A 17,345-nucleotide genomic window follows, 5' to 3' on the forward strand; every position below is an offset into this window, starting at 1 on the left:
GACGCACTAAGCTCGTGTTTTAACACTTTCCAGAGCTGGGACCAGCGCGAGGAGGGCAGAACTGAGCCCGTTCTCACTTTTTAAGCTCTACAAGTGTTGCCTTCACGAAGGATCAGTACCCAGAGCAGGGAGGCATCTTAAGAGTGTCTGACAAATATATGTACATTCGGGGACCGTGAGCTCTGAGTTCGTAACACGGTGAAGGGTATTGAACATGACATTGCTCCGCGGAGGATCGAGCCGATGCTCCACCTGCCTGGCTCAGCGGGGCTGCTCGAACAAGGGATCAGTAAGCATTATCACTTTAATACTAATAATTAAATTATCTATCTCGGGGCACTGAAGGTGTGGGCCGGGCTGGGAGCAGAATCCCGACCTCAGTGGTGGTTTCCCGGTGTTGTGACAAACCGGGCAGGAGCATCTGATGGGGTCGCCGGTCCCACCTCTGCCCTCGCCCCGACTGCGCTGCCGGCACCTCCTCGCCCCTTTGTTCCCAAGCGACTATGGATGCCTTTTTAAATGCTGATCGTCATATTATCCATCAGATACATATTTACAATCATTCATTAAATTAGGATGTACGTTTCATTCTTCTTTCTTAGAATATTAATGCCTACTCCTGGCTGAAATGCCATATGAATATTCATTAAAAAATCAATCAATTCCTGTGCCAGGAATGATGTCATTTGAGCAATAACTGAAGCAATAATCGAGCACGCTATGAAAAAACTATGAATGCCATCAGATCTAATGTTTATTGAACTCCGTGTGGGTAAATCACAGCAGGTTTTTTTCCACGCTTTCGTGTGCGTTAACTGGGGCTCCAGTTCCTGCTCCTGCACTGCGGGGCAGGTACGAGACATCCCACAGGGATGGATGAGCCCGGGGCCGGCGGGATGTCACAGCACCCAAAGCTCCTAATGAACAGCGGATTAGAAATTTGTCCTACAACAATGGGAAACAAAAGCCCTCAAAACTGTGGTGGGAAACCTGGAGAATTAATAGTCTGCTTTCCAATAGATCTTTGGCCGGCGAAGTTCTTTCTCTTCACTTAGAGCATTGTCCCGAGGGAGTTGAAGTGATGGCTTTTCTTGGGTTGTCTGATCCGTTTTTAATGATGGAGCTACCAGGGCAAATACAGCGTAACAATGCGCTTTGGGAGGGACCATTATTACTCTACATTTTCTCGAACTGAGACTTTCTCAACAATAGCAAAGGAGCTGTGCCAGTGCACGGGCTCTGACTGCGGCTCCTGTGATAAGATCACACTCTGGTTGTGTGGGAAATATTAAGAGTTTTGGCTTGAATTCAGCAGCAGGAGTTGCTTTGGAAATCTTTTGTGTGCAATGCACCAGCCTTATGAGAGAGGTCATCTTCAGGATCTGCTTTTTGCTGTAGTTGCCATATTAAAATTATCCATTGACTCTGCAGAACAGATTACATGGAGCATTTATCCTGGGGAGAAGTTGGTTTGATTGTAACTCTCTATATTTTCTAAGATAACTCTAACAGTGGTGCTGCCAGCGGCTCTGGACCATGGCAGTGGGCTTGGGAAGCAGCTCTTGGATGAGCCCAGTGGGCAAATACTCATCTCCTCTTGTTTCTCTGAGTATCTGGGGGGGCTGTACCACATTTTATTGTCGTTTTTACCCAGCCGACCCCTGCAGAGCATCCTCTACCTGTATCAATATATGCTTGACTTAGGAAAATTAAATGACTGATTTCATCTCAAGCAGTTTCACGCCCTTGTTGGGGGCGTCACTGTCTCTTACAGAGCAGATACGTGGCCAACTTGTCCCCTTGCCACCTGGTCAGGGTTATCTGCCCCTCCAAAGGTGACCTGAGCTGCTTGATTTAAGGCATCTTGCTTGTGTTCCTGTGCACCTGAATCACAAAATGCAGAGAGATGGAAGGGAATCGGGAGGGAGAGGGTGAACAGCCACCAAATGCAACAAACAAAAGGCTTTCTTGGGTAAGAAGTTGTCTCCCTGGGTCCTGCAGCTGGGCAAAGATTGCAGAGGTTTGTCCCAAAATGCGGCGTTAGCCCCCTGTCCCTCCTCAAGCGGGATGGGTGACTGCAAGGTGTGGTGACTGCGCCGGTTGTTGTCCCATTGCTGCCGATGGCACCTGGCAAATAGTGACGTTACAATTGGGCAGCAATGGCAGTTGTGTCCCAGGGTCATGGTCTGGTTCAGAGAGCTCAGGGACCACCAAAATGCCAATCGGGAGCCCTGGGCCTCCCAGGGGATTTCTGTGGGGCTGACATGAAAACATTGCCGGGCTGGAATGACACCCCCTGTGACCCAGGAGAGATTTATTGCAGCAAGGTGAAAGCTTTCCCAGTAAAATACATCCCAGCAAGGCTCCGTGGTGGGAGCAGAGCGTAATTCCGGAGGGGGAACTGAAATGAAGACACCACAGAGCAGCCCGGGAGCAGCACAGCGAGTGACTAAGCAGGCAGAGCCAGCAGGTGAATTCCCGTGGTGGTCACAGGTTGTCATTTAACCTCTTTATCTCCCTTTTCCAAAGGGAGAGGCGGGTGTAACACCAACCTTCAGACCCGCTAGAGCTTTGTGGCCGGGAGGTGTGTACCTGCAGGAGCTGTGTGTCGCTCCGCTCCGCCACGCTGACTGCAGATCCCCCAGGAACCGGCTCTTGCCTCACTTACGGTGTTTCACGTTTGTACAGGGCCATCGAAGTTTGTCTGCGCTCTTGCAGGCTGGAGCACAACAAGCAAAACTCATCATCTGGCAAAGTCCCCTTGGCTGGTGAGATGGGGAGAGGAAAAGGCAAATCCCTCTGCCATAAATAAATGAAGCATGTAAGCGAGGGTTTCTGATACATTCTGTTTTGTCATTTGCTGTTATTCACGACGGTAGGTTAATCCCAATGGCTGTAACACAGCTGCTGCATCCTCTCCTCTCTCCTATGGACATCAATTCCACTGCAGCGTTAGCTAAATGTACATCGAAGTGAAGGGTAGCGGTAGCAGGTCATTTTCTCTCCCTACCAGGTTGCCTTGTAGTTCACAGCACAAGGCAAACATCTGTTGCATGTGTTGGGCTGGGTAGATAATATTATTTCTACCTGCAGAGAAAACTTCTGTCCTATTTACAAAAAATCATGCTGATATGGCCATTGATCCGCTTTGGCAGTCCTCTGGAGGATTGCTTCAGAAAAAGGTGTCTCTAGACAGCCTTCTTGATCTTTGCATTTCTCTTCCAGTCCAGTTGGGTGCACAGGGTGACCCCAAAGCTGCAGAGTGCTGGGGCCTGGGAAAGGAAAGCAAGATAAAGCCTGTCTGAACCATCTTCAGAGTCCTTAGAGCTGGGATGTGGAAAAGGAACAAAATCTCTACAGTTCTGCAGTGCACGGCTGATGTTTAACTGAAGAGCTGCAGCCGGGAAGGGTTAAACGGACATGGGATTATTTCTTCTGCTTCACTAAACTGCTGTTCAGATGAAAAAAAAGAAGAAAAACTTAGCTTTGAATGTAAATGTTGGCTATTTTATCAAGTGATTTCTTCAGCCCCCCAGCCATTCTTCAATTTGAAATGCTAGATTAAAAAAAAAAATGCAGGGAAGAGAGAGAAAGAAAACATTTTCGTCAGCCCAAGAACACTTTGCAGACATTATGGAAAATGTTGCCTATTTTGTTTCCTCTAGTCGCTGAACCAATCTTTTGCATTAAAATCAGCATAGTAGTAAATAAACATGTTTTCTCTAGCCCTGGAGCCATTCCGAGACATCAAATGGTACTTAAGAAATGTTTCTTTCTCCGTGACAGAACATTTTGATAATGTCCATGGCTGAGGGGAGGGAAGATGCTCTCTGGGCTGGAGCATTAGCAGCCGCTCTGCTCTCTCAGAGCCGGGGGAGGCCCTGGGCGCGTCGTGGAGCTCAGATTTTCTGTTCCACTTAAGCGCTTGTGGAAGGACGGGAGTTTTCCAGCTACGCCGCATCTCAGCGCTCCCCGTGGATGGGGCTGCAAGTCCCGTGAAGCTTGGAGAGGTGCAGGGGGCTCCCAAAATCCACACCACCAACTCCCACCTGGGCTCTGCTGGGACATGGAGCCGGTCAATGGAGCATCTCTGGGCGATATGAATTATTGGAGTTGCATCCTCACCTCCTTTGCAGTATGGGGATGCTCCCACCTGAGCTGTGGTCCCTCCAGGAGGGACAAGGGGCTGTGTCGCTGGGGTGTTGGACATATTTCTACTGGAATAAAACTCGATGGCTCTGCTCTGTCTGGGAAGCGGCCAAATGGGCCACCCTGCCCAACTCCATCCTCTGTGACCGGGCCCAGAGGTGCCCATGCGGGTGCTGAAGCCTCATATTGAGATGCTGCAATGACAAACAAGGGAGGGGAGCGGGAAGCGTCACATTTTGAGGGTAGTTATGATCGCTCCATCTCAGAATGCGGTTTTGGGACGTATTTCTCATGCATCATTTCTTAAAAAAACCCTATTTTCTCTTGCGCAGTAAAGAAAATGTGTTTGTCCTGACCTGACACTGTTTTTTAAAGTGTCAAGTGCTAATGAAATTCCTCAGCCTTGAGCGGTTCTAGGCATCTGATGTTGATTTTTAAAATATGGGGATATTTTGCTGCGGATTTTAAGGCAACCTCGAAATGATAAATGCTCGAGATGTGAGAGCAAAGAAACTTCCAGATTCAAAGAAGTCCTGACACAATCTTGCATGCAAAACAGACAGAAAGAGGCTCGTGCTTTAAAGAGGTTTTTGTTATTCCTTTGAAATTTATTTATTTAAAGTGTGCTAACACTGCACACTTTAATCATGCAAATAGGTTTGCTGATTTTAATATTTTGGGCTTAGAGAAGCAAGAAAGCAAAATGACTTTTTTTGCTGTCGTTTGGCTATAGGATGAAATTTGGAATGGAGATTTGCCCACGAGGCTGGAGCCGTCCCACCTCGGATAACTCTGCTGTTGTGTGCAACACCCAAAAGGCTTTTCACCGCAGGACAAGGGGATGGAAGGAGAGAGCAGAGCTGGAGGCAGCAGGGGAGGTTGAGCTCGGCTCTAGCCCGGGGAGGTTGGGCTCAGCTCTAGCCCGGCTCTGTGTCAGCACAGCTCTGGGTTTACTGGGACTGTCTTGCTCTGACATTGAAATCTGGGTTGCAAAAGCATCAAAAACCTGGGGATGCAGGATCCCTTGGGGTGCAGGATCCCCGGGATGCAGGCGGTGGGATGCGGGGGTGCCCCGTGCCCGTCCCCTCGCCAACGTGCCCAGTTCCACGTATGCACCATTTGTAAAACCGGGGCCTAAACAAGTAAATGTTTGCAGGAGCGACTGCTGGGATTGCACAGGGAGCAGCAAATGGAGATGAGACGGTATAGGTGGCAAGAGGTCATTAATTAGAGAAATAAAACAGGTAAGGGGCTGGAAAACCCCTCTGTTGGCTTTAATGAACTGGGAGAGCTGGAGGTGGCGCAGAGGCAGAGTGGGGACACGTGGGGACACAGACTGGGGACTCACAGGGGCACAGACTGGGGACACATGGGGACACAGACTAAGGTCACACCAGCACTTCCCTGCTTCATCGGTCCTATTCTATTCCATTGTCTTAAAAAATAAAATAAATAAAACAATGAAATAGAAAAATAAACTGAAGGAAACTGCAATGAAGAAATTAAAATAATAATAGAAAGCAATAAAGGAAAATAAAAATAGTAAAATGAAATGAAAAAAGAAAAAAAAGGAAATAAAAGGAAATCGCACGAAATCAAACGTGAAACAATAAAATGAAATAAAAGAAAAATAAAATACAAGAAAAATAAACTAAAGTAAAATAAAATAGAATAAAACAAAATTGAATAAAATAAAATAAAATAGAATTAAACCAAATAGAATAAAATAGAATGAAATAGAATAGAATAAAATAAAATAATATAAAATATCAAAGGTTTCGCCCCCGTGCCCCGGCCGTGCCCGGCGATGCCCCGGGTCTGGGGGTGTCCGGGGGGTGTCCGCACCGGGGTCCCGCCCCCTCGGTCCCTCCTCCCCGCGCGGGGCCATCCCGGGGGGGCGAGGGGCGGCGGCGGGAGGTGGGACCCACGGCGGGGAGGGGGGGGCCGGGCCGGTCCCAGTCCCACCTCCCGCCGCCGCCGCCCCCGCCCGTGTCCCCCGCAGCGGGCCGGCCCGGTCCCGCTCCCGCTCCCGGCGGGGCCGTCACTGCGCGGCGGCCGCGGTGCCGGCGCTGCTGGGCGAGGTCAGGGCAAGTCCGCCAGAGAGAGAGCGGCCGGAACCACTTCCTGCCGCCGCCGCCGGGCCCGCCGCGCCGCCGCCGCTAGGCCCAGCGAGCGTCCATGGGGCCGGAGCCCCGCAGGTGAGGGGGGACCCGGCGGGGCGGGGGGGCCGGGGAACACGGAGCGGGGGGTGCCGGTGCAGTTATCCGCGGGCCGGCGCACCCGGCATCCCCCCGCCTTCCATTTTAATAAGTATTAAAAAAAAACCCAAACACATAATATTAAAACTCGGGGAACACGCCTCCTACCCCCCCTTTTTTTTCTCATTTAATCTTTATCTTTCATTCTCACACTGCGGTTACCCGGGGGAGGGGCGCGCTGAGCCGAAGCGGGTGCGAGAGGGTGTTTTTGGAGGAGGAAGGGGTGACCCAGGGGTGACCCAGGGGTGCCGGGTCCCCCCCGGCCCTGGGACGCGGGGTCTGGGGGTGAATTGGGTCAGATCCTGCTGTGTTTTCAAGTCTTGCACGGAATGTGGGAAATGGGGTTATTATTAGAAATACCTTTCTGAAGAGGCTGCGGTGCTGGCTGGATGTTTTATTTGTTAATGGCTAAATGCAGACACAGGCTCGGACTTTCTCTCCCAGGGGAGGAGAAAGGGAAGATATTGAAAAATAAAACCCGGCCGAACGCCCGAATTCGGAGTTCGGGAAGGATCCCTGAGGTCGCTGGGGTGCCCTGTGCCCTCCTTGTGCGGTGGGACGTGTGTCCATCCCCCCATCCCGCCACACGAGACCCGTCCGTGGGCCAGGGGCGGGGTGTTCACCTGCTCCTTGGTGTCTAAGCGGGGAAAAATTGGGGTAGGTGTTGGGTTTTTATTGGGTGAGCGCCTTCCCGAGCGCCGGCGCGTTGCCCTGCCTGCTGCAGTCTGCAGCCTGCTGGAGTTAAAGTGCGTTTGCTGTGCTCAAGGACTTCTCCAAACATCTTCCCTGCTGTAGGAAAATAAAGCGCCAGCAGCACATCGCGTGCTGCGCCGGGCTCGCCCGTTCCGACCCACGGCAGAGCGCGGGATCGCTTCCAGCCAGCTCTCCATTCCCCGCTGCGTCCTTAATTTGAATATTCGCTTGTTTTTCCTCCCCCCCCACCTCCTTTCAGGAGGCATTTGCGAGGTTGCAGGCAGCTCGATGTGCCAAATGTTTGCCTCGCGCCCCGTGTAATTGAGGGGCTGGCGTGCGGGGTTACCTCCTCCAGCTGAAATATTAAACAGTAGGATAAGTCACAATGGGTAAACATGGGAACGGTTGCTGCCCTCTCAGTGGCTTCTCGGCCACCGTGCAAACCCCCCAGGTCCCCAGTGCCCACTGAGTGCTGGGGGGGCTGAGAGAACCAGCCCTGCTCACAGGCACAGCATTCAGACCCAGCTAACCCCAAATTACCTGCCTTATTCATAGCCTGCTAATAAATAAAACCCTTCGACTCCAAAGAATAAAGCTGAGCCTCTGCTTATTAGCTAAATTGATGTTGTTCACCCAGCCCAGGGCAATAAGTCTGTGACCTCAAGGTGTGGATAATGGAGGTAATAAAAGTTTGATGTGAAGTAAGCAGCAAATATAAAATAATTAAGGATCTCCTACTCCTGAGAATAAATGTCCTTCTGTAGCTATAACTACTGTGGGTTTGGGGTTTTTCCTCCTTGTGATTAAGGCTTCACAGGAGAGAAGTTGTTATATTTGAATGCTAAAGGCTGGGCATGGGTTTCTAGGACTGAAAATCTGTCAAAGCTCCCAAGGCTTGCAGAGTGTTAGAAGTAGTCCGGTGCAAGTCAGTAAATGCATAAGCGGGAGGTCTTGGCATCATTTGAAGGGGCCCCTGTGGACACATTCCCTGCCGCAGCACGGATGGGACCCCTCGCTATGGCCGGAGCTGCCACACCGGCTGGTTTTGGTCGTTCGCATCTCCTTAGGCTTTTCCCAGAGTCTCCACTTCTTCCTCAAAGATGGACACCTTTAAATAAGACTCGTGCGTTGATGCTTTATCTTCTTATTTTGGAAGCGATGTTTGCAGTGCCCCCTTGTAACGTGGAAGCCTTTTCCCTCTCCCAGCCGTACCTCTGGGCTTTCCTCAGGGACTCTCCTCGGATTTGGGGCAGGGGGACAGATTTTGGTTCCTCTCAACAGGTCGGCATCCCCACGGGGCGGTTATGCTGCTGGCGCGGGAGGTGCAGAGCATCCTTACTGCTAGTAATCCAGAAAAATCTCCTTCAGTTAGAAGGAGCCTGACTGCAAAGTCTAGGTGAGTCCTTTCCAGACTAGGTTTGGGTTCAAATCCCAAACTGAGGTGCCAGGAGATGGGAAGCGGCTTTGCCGGTTGGGGAAAAAGTGCCAAGAAATCTCCCGCAAGAGCCCGTTCGACTCGGTGAGATCTGGGTTTGCTTCGCAGAAGCCTCCAGATCAGTGTGTGCTTACCCAACAGGGATGCGAACCATCTCGCCTCGGAATGGAAATATTTATTTTAGGCTGTGTGTGCAGTCCCATTTCCCTGCCAGGCCTTCGGGAGGGCTCTGCGGGGCTGTGCTGCCTTCGCTGATGTGCTGGTGCTGAACCGGGTGCGTGGCGGAGGGCGGCGAGGATGGGGATAAACATAGCGAAACAACCTGCGCAAGGGCGACGTGACGGCGCTCTCGCTTTGCTCTGTACGGTGCCTGTGTTTAAAAATACCCAGGCCTGACAAAACGGGGTTAGGAGGAGGCTCAGGGTTTGGATTTTCCCAGGTTTTCAGAGCCAGGTTTTTAGGTGGGGAAGTCGGGTGGGCTGTGTTGGGGCAAAAGGAACCGTTCCTAGGGAGCTCCAGGGATGCTGAGGAGCAAGGCGAGGCTGCACTTGAATTGCTTTTTTTTCCCCTTCTTTTCCTACATTTCTTTGAATTTAGTTGAATGCAATGAAAGAAATAAAATACAGGCATTCACCTGGAGGAAATGAAACTGAATTCTGAGTTCCCTGCCGTACCTAATGGACAGAGAGAGCGCTGTACCTGGCTGCAGTTCAAACTGAGCCCGTTTTTGCCATCCGAGAGCAGCTTCCCAGCCCATCCATCCTCCATCTGGGGCAGTGGGAGCAGATCCGATGCCCTCAGCACCCGGCCAGGACGGGCACACCTTAAACAGGGTGTTGTACGGTTGGGTTTTCTTTAAATCAAGGCTGTAGAGCAATTGAGAAATAGGTGAAGCGTGCTTAAAACAGGGTGAGGCTGTTGGTTTTCTCTACCTGACTTTATTTGCGGAGTGACAGGAATTTTGACAGGCTTTGTGTCTTTTTTAGCAAATCAAGTGTCATGCCAGGTTTGCCTGTGGATGAGATCATTTGCAAAATATGTTTCCCAGCTTGCTTCAGGCATAATTCATTGTGTCAACTGCAATTGCTCATTTGCTAGGAACTGTGATTCATTAGCGGTTTATTTTATTTTTTTTTTTTTTTTTTTAGAAGTTCAACTTGTTTTTAAGCAAATGTTTGGAGGCAGAACAGACATTTTTAAAAGTATTAAATCTTACAGCCGGCGTATCCGCAGATGCTGCTGCTAAGGGAAAACTTGCTAAAATGCCACGAACCCGGGGAGGGAGCCGCAATCCCCGGGTGGGCAGGATTGCGCTCGTTTTTGTCATGTGCTTATTCCTAAATGGGGACAGAGGTAATAAAAACCGGACTGCTGGGACGGAGCCTGCGACTTCGAGCCCTGGGTGATGAGCAGAGCGTGTGGAACGTCCTCCTGTTCCCTGCTGGGGGGTTTCATCCCACCCAGGGTCCCAGATTTGGCTTGGGCTGCCTGTGGGTGGACGGACAGACAGGGGGGCCGCTGGTGTTTGCATCCCATGCACAACAGCGGCTCTTCCCCTGATTTCCCGAGGCGTTGGGGCTGCTGGGGGTGGGAGCAATGATGTATTTGGTGCGGAGACCGGGACCCCCCGAAAGCTCGCGGCTCAGTGAGATAAGATGAAGATAAATAGCGCTCGGCACACGTTCTTGTGCTCTGTGCCTCCCCGGGGCTGTGCACAGACGCCGCGGTTTGGCTTCGGTCTTTTTAGAGGTCGTCACATCGGACTTTTTAAAACAACAAAAAAATGGCACGTCAAGTACATTTTTGTGTTTCTTTTCCTATGAAGACAAATATTTCAGTGCATTTTTTTCCCTTAGGTGGGTGGATGTGGAGGGGCAGAAATCATTGCTACTGCTTTTGCAGCCACAAGCTACCCTCCGATAACAAACTGGTGCGTGGGCTCGATAAATGGATATACATTTCACAAAAGGATTGGGTTTATTATTTTTTTATCTTTAAGCGATTATGAACTGCGCATTTAAACATCAGTAACTTCGCAGGGTTTCTTTTTCCCCATGCAACAATTCTCTATAAAGCGCTCTAAACACGATGGGTTTTTTCCGTGAGAGTTTGTGTGTTCTCTCTCTTTTTTCTCCCAATTTAAGATTGGGGTTTTTTTAAGCCAAAAACACTGGGGAAGGGAGAGAGCGAGCCCAGGACCGTGGTTATTGTGGCGGGTTGCGGCTCGGCCGGTTTTGCTGCGGGGGCCGGTGCCAGGAGCCAAGGGCAGCCGAGCGTGAGGGGAGGGACGTGACTCCATCAGAGTGACCATATATAGTCACCGGGATGAGATTAAATACTTCACCTCACACTGTCATCCCGCAGCAATAAAGCCAATATCAGCATCTATTAATCATTTGCAAAAGAAACCCCCAAAAAGCTAGGAGAAGGAAAAAATCCCCTTTGCAACATCTCACTCGTAGCGATCAGGGCTCTTCTGGACCTGTCGGTGTGGGGAGAGGAGCCGGATGTTTTTCATCCCTGGGTGTCCGGGGGCTGAATTTTGGCGGCGCGGTGAAGAATAACGTGTGCGAAGAATCCCAAGTGAAATACGGCCGAGCTTGTGCTTAGTCAGGCTCGTGGGCTCCGTTGTGTGGAAAGGGTCCCGTGCTCGGGTGCCAGCGCTGGCTCGGCTCCACGCGCGCGTTCCCAGCGCGGCATCCACTGGGGAAGCATATGGCAGCCTCGGTTATATATATATATATTGTGCGGGGGTACGTGTTTTACATGCCAGTTCTCTCCGTCATAGGACAAACATTTACGCTCCGATTATGTGAAGCATTAGGAAAACAGGAGTTGGGTTTGGAAACAACATAATTCCTCGCAGAGATGGTGTGGAAGATGCGGTTTAGTGATGGTGTGGTGAAGGAGGGGTAGTGTTCCGGTGCTTTCCAGGGCGCTGAGCTCCCGAGGGATGATGCTGCGTGGAGGTGACATACAGGTGGATAAATAAAGGGTTGGCGTTGCAGGGCGTGCCGTGCAGCAGGTGATGGCCAGGTGCCCAAAAGATGCAGGGAGTGAGGGTTTATGTGTTTGAAAGTGGTTAAAATGACTTGATTTCCAAGGGAAGAGGCGGAAGGGCCAGGCCAGTGACCTTCACAGGGCTGAGCCTGAGCAGGATAGTGTGCTTTTTGGTTATGTTCTGTTGTAGTTATGGTTGGAGTCACGGCCTCATGAGCATTTTATGATGTGCTAATGATTATACAGAGGGTTTGTATCACTCTGACTAGTTCTCCCTAACAAGTGCTGGCGGACGGTGAGGTAAAACACTGCGGTTTGTGCATCACTCCTATGGCTGCAGCCCAGCCTCGCGGGCAGGTATAGAACCATAGAACCATTTCAGTTGGAAAAGAGCCTCAGGATCATCAAGTCCAACCATAACCTAACCTAATTCTAGCACTAAACCATGTCCATAAGAACCTCATCTAAATGCCTTTTAAACCCCGCTAGGGATGGTGACTCCACTACTGCCCTGGGCAGCCTGTTCCAATGCCCTTTGGGGAAGAAATTGTTCCTAATATCCAATCTAAACCTCCCGTACCGCTAACAAAGCACCTGTATTGTTAACTCAGCCGTTTTTACAAAGAAAACTTGTTTGAAACTTCATCTGTCTGCTCTGCAATTATCTTCTCCTCTCGTGCCTCCCTCCGTTTATACACGGGAACATCCTCCATAGGCGCCTGTGCTTAATGAAACATTGCTGCTTAGGTTTAATTGCTTTCTGATTAACTAAAATCTTGCGCGGTAGTTGTAACTGTGTCTTCTTTCGTGTCTGTGGATGCTGCTGTGGCCGTGGCACCTGGGATGCTGAGCGGCGACAGCGCCATCGGTGCCGTTCGGTGCGGAGGGTGATGGACGAGGGGAGCGGCAGCGGCCGCCCCGGGATCGCCCTGATCCCGTTATGTGAATCACCGGGTTTAAAACACGCTTCTTTTGATCAATTTATGGATGCCACTGAAATCTGCGTATCTGGGGTCGTGCTGAATATCTGGGGAAGCCAAAGCCAAGGGTGTGCAACTGCAGCGCTGCGTTTTTGACTCGTCTGAGCACAATTCCTGCTCTTAATGCATCATTAACGCGCTTTTCTGCGTTTCATTCAGTTCCCATTACAGCGCTCGGTTCTGTCTGTTAATTTTGGTGTGTTGATATTTTTGTTGTCAGCAGTTTTTCCTTTTTTTGAAGCATATAAAACCGTTAGTGTGAAAGAAGATTAAAGAGATACATTACAATTAAAATGTTAATGAAATTGGCATCATGCAACTTTTGAAACCATTTAGGCATTAATCTTTCTTGGTCTTATGTCCATTAACTCTGGTGATTCTTATTCCACACTGACCCCTGCTGAGAGAGTCGTGCTATAATTGGATTTTAAGAACTGGGGGGAAGCAAAAGAGGGAGAAAAGCCTTTTTGAAGAAGTAGGAGCTGGGGGGGTTGCGTTGGCTGGTGCGTGGGTGCTGTGCTCCGCAGCGGGGCTGCCGGTGGCCTGGCTGTCACCGTCACCTTGGGCAGGACGGGAGCACCCGCTCCCCTCCGTGTATCCGGGTGTAACGCGAGAGGGGCCGTGTTGGGATTTGGGAAGCCCTTTTGAAGTCTCTTGGAGGAAGAGAATGGGGGAACAGCGGGTAATTGTTTGCCATTGCACCTACAGCTTTCCCCCGTTCTTCCATTATAGCATTTCTACAAATTAAGTGGTTTGAGGTTTTTTTAAATAGGTTTTTTTTGCAGTTTACACAATATTTGGATGGGAGCCAGCTCCCCGCTTCCAGCCTGCGGGGTAGGCGAAAGAGGAGGATTGACTAATTCCCAGGCTGTGTAATGAATCCAACAACGGGACTTCTTGACTCCTCAAACAGCTCGAGGATCCGGTGGAGCCGGGGCTGCTCCAGCCCCACCAAACCCACCCAAAACCCCCTGTGCCCATCACTGGGAGGCTCAGATTCCGTTGGCTCCTGGGCACCTTCTCCAGAGCCTTGCCCTGGGCTGGCCAAGAGCTTTGTGTCTCCCACACCTCTGGGATGCTGGAGGGGTTGGAAAGGGCAGGTCCTTTAGTGAAAAACCTGAGCAACTGTCTTTCCCAGCATGGATATGGGGCATTGGCTCGTTAACAGGGTGGGTGTGCTGCTAACGAGGCAGCCATGCGGCTCACAAGGGGATGAGCTGTAAAGCTGAAGGATGAGCACATCACATCCCGACGAGGGAGCTGGAGTGGAATACCAGCCCAGCTTGCGTTTGTGCTGCGAGCATGAATTTAACAGAAAAAAAAGCGAACTAGAAATCTGGAAGCGGCAGAGCTGTCACCTGCCAGCTGCTCCGCTCTGGGCTCGCGGTGCCGTCGCGGGTGCGATCCTGTGCGGGGACACGGCCAGGGGTGCGTGGAGGTGCTTTGGGCAGGAGGCCACGGGTCTGGAACATCTGCAGGGGCCGGGAGGACATGGTGACCATCTCCCGGGGCTGGGTTCGCACCTCGGCAAGCACAGAGCGGGCTGCTGGCACCTCCGTGAGGGGCTGGATGTCGGACAACCGGGGCGATGGAGATGGTTTCTTGGAGCTCTGAGCTGGCTGTTTACCCACAGCAGAGCCTGGGATTTAATTGGTTTATTCCCTTTTAATGTAGGTAAAAAAACCCCAATTTATACTGTTGTTGTTTTGTGTCAAGTGTTCAGGCATCGCGTGAATTTATAACCTGAGAAAATATGGGTTGAGGATCCAAAGTCATCTTATTTGACAAGGAATGTGGGGGAGCTCGCTGGGGAGTGACCCATCCGTGGCCCAGCTCTGCTGCTCCGATGAACTGGGGGTGTTTTGCTGGCACGGGTGTACCCCAGGGTGTTGTTTTGTGCCCAGGGGTGAAACCCACAGTGTTTATGCCAAAGTGTCTTTGGGGATGGAAAGGGAAACCAGCCCACCAGAGTGACAAAGAGACCCAGAGGACACCCTGGGGTGTTCAACCTCTGTTTCTGCAGTCCCATCCTGTGGTCCTGTGGTCCAGCATGAGGATGGGTGGGCTGGGAGGTTCCAGTCTGGTCCAGCAGCCCTCAGAGATACAGCCGGGTGGTGGCCAGTATGGAGACAACCACCTGGAGAGGGGATGGGAGATGCGACATCTGCACCGCACGCTCCTTCTGCGTGGGCATTGAGGCTTCCCCTGCTCGACTGGCTCAGCACGGGGGCAGGCAGGGAACAAAGAAATCACTGTTTGAGATTCCTGCCCTATTTTATGGGCGTGCACTGGCGACTGCTGGCCAAGGAAGAGGGAAAAAAGCAAAGCAACCCCAGATATTCCCATGCGTGCGCCCCTGGCCCGGCACGCAGCTGGGATTTCTAGCAAGGTGAATTTCTGTGTTGCAGACTGAGCAAGCAGCACACCAGAATCAATATCCGAGTAGTCCAATAAAATCTGGGGAAATTTAATTTCAAGTCATTTCGAGCAATCTAATAACTGGTCTTTCAGATGACTGTTGGGTGGTTTGTTTTCTCTTTTTTTTTCGGTTGGTGTTTTTTGTTCTGCGGCTGTGAAAATGTAGATTGAGCCCGATATACATGTCGTGCTTTGGTTGTGCAGTGTAAGTGTCCAGCCCAGGGCTGGTTGACCCTGGAGTCAGGCAGTGATGGCTGAGGCCCCACGTTGCCCCCCAGGCTGGCTCAGCTCTGGGTGGATTTTCAGATCCACTCGTGGTGGCAAAGCTGCTGCTCCCAGGCTGCGATGCTGATTTGAGCACACAGGCAGCTTCTATATCCGTGCATTACATTGCTAAGATTTCTAGCCCTGTATCCTTGATGATTCACGAACCGGTTTGGGGAAGACCCCATGGTGTGTTGTCCCGTTCTTCTCCCCAGCTGGAGAGGAACCAGGGACATCTCAATCCAGGGACGTCTTGAGCTGTTGCTTCTCAGAGCCCATCGTGGTTGCGGGTATGGTCGGTTGATGTCCTGCTGTCACTGATACTCGTGTTGGTGTCCGTCCCTCACCCGGCTGCCCGAATCCCCACTTGAGCCTGGACAAGTGTCCGTGTGTTTCCTTGGGAGCGTCTGCGTGCACCTGAGCCCCGTGGTACCTTCATGGGTATTTTTACAACCAAATTTAGGAAGCTTCCTCATTTATCTTCCCCTTAAGATCCCAAACGAGCTGTTGTCTTTTCCATGAGTGGCCTTAGGGGAGGCGTATCCTGCAGTACTTGCTGACTGATCAGGATTCCGTGCGAGAAACGACGCAGAAGGGAGGACTTAACTTTTTGCTCTTTGGAAGGGAGCTGCGCTGGGGCGGGGGGGACAGGAGGAGAACCGAGCGATGAAATCACGGCCCGTCCTTGCATGGGGCCGGCTGGGGCTGAGCAGCCCTGGCAGCGCTTGTGCTGCACGGGTCGCTTGTTTTCTGCACACAGCCCAGAGCTCTTTGGTTTTTACCAAGATCTCACTGACACCGCTAATTGTTGCTGCCCTGCATCCCACCCCAGCTCGGCACAGCATCCAGCGTTCTTGTTTCTGCTGGACCACCTACAAAATACAGAGGGAGCGCAGCAGAGGTGATGTCCACAGTGCATTCTGTTGGTTGCTTTTGAAGTGATTTTAAACAACAAAAATATCTCATTAGCCTTTACTGCTGGTTTCTAAGGTCTGATACAGTGAAAGCCACAATTTCTTTATACCGCCTTGAAAAACAGATGCAACCCTCGCACCTCCAAACTGGCATTTCCCCCGCTAGGTTCTTAAAGCAGTTTATATACAGTTTAATTGCAGTGTATTTGTAAAGCAACACAAGTTAGTGCCGAGTGCCAGCCCAGGAGGAGCCGTGCTGTCCAAACACGTGCGGTCCCAACGCCGGGGCTGTGTCACCGCCGGCCCATGAGCTGCCGGCCGCTCCCCACGCTCCAGCCGCTCCTGTTCTCCTCTGGGCCACAGAAATGTTATGTAAAACATGATGTGCAGCGTTAGCAATAGGAGCGTTTGGTTTGGGTGGTTCCCGGAGCGGTTCCCACACCCTTGTGATGTGCCAAGGGCTGCGGGGTTTGCTGGGGTTTGGGAGCAGCTTTGCCTCTTGGTGTCCAGGTCAAGTGGCCAGGGGGCATATGGATTACATTTGGTGGTGCCACCCACCTGTGTTGATGGATGTGTCAAGTTGGGGAAGGAAAGGAGAGATTTGCTTGTAATTTCTGCAAAGAAAACGAAGTTCCCAATGCTGCTTGCGTTGCTCGGTGGCCCTGAGCGTTAGGGGCTTCACCCACCGTGCTGCAGCATCACGAGGAAGGTTCGGTTTTGGTGTGGTGCTGGGAGAGGTGGGCAGGTCCATGTCCACGCTGCTCTTCATGGAGACCCTTCTGCAGTTTGGCCTATTTCTGCAGGTTACCAGAACTCATGGGGGAGAGGAGCGACCACGGGTCTCTGTTACAAGTTCTGTTCCGAGCGCAGCAGTTGCCGAGCTCACTCTGACACACGAGAGGGTATTTAATCCATGCCCTGACTGCACAGATCTGGTATTTGAATTTTAGGCTTAGTTTTGTAGGTGGGAAAAAGCCCACCCACCCTCCCGGCTGAATGATGCCCTGTTGTGTGTTGGAGACGTGGGCAGCGCCAGCGGGACTGCGTGTACTGTCCTCTGTGCTCCTGGGGACGCCACGGGCACAGCCTGGGGACATCTGCGTTTGGGGATGCTTCCCAGCATTGGCACCACATGGCAATGCCCTTGGGAGCAAAACCAACGTCGTGGATCCTGCCTCGTGCTCTCCTCCAAATCTGAGGCCGTTGCATCGTTTGAATGATGAGAAATAGATTG

General features: G+C 51.4%; 1 protein-coding gene across 1 annotated transcript in view; it reads left to right on the forward strand.

The window, feature by feature from the left end:
* The first annotated feature begins 6,140 nt into the window (after positions 1-6,140).
* The window catches only part of NACC2 (NACC family member 2), a 52,480-nt gene continuing 41,275 nt past the window's right edge, over positions 6,141-17,345 (forward strand). The window contains exon 1 of the mRNA XM_065853729.2: positions 6,141-6,347. The gene's annotated coding sequence lies outside the window, so the exon portion shown is untranslated. The remainder of the gene's footprint in view (positions 6,348-17,345) is intronic.

Source organism: Patagioenas fasciata, chromosome 20, assembly GCF_037038585.1.
Source record: "Patagioenas fasciata isolate bPatFas1 chromosome 20, bPatFas1.hap1, whole genome shotgun sequence".
Taxonomy (NCBI): domain Eukaryota; kingdom Metazoa; phylum Chordata; class Aves; order Columbiformes; family Columbidae; genus Patagioenas; species Patagioenas fasciata.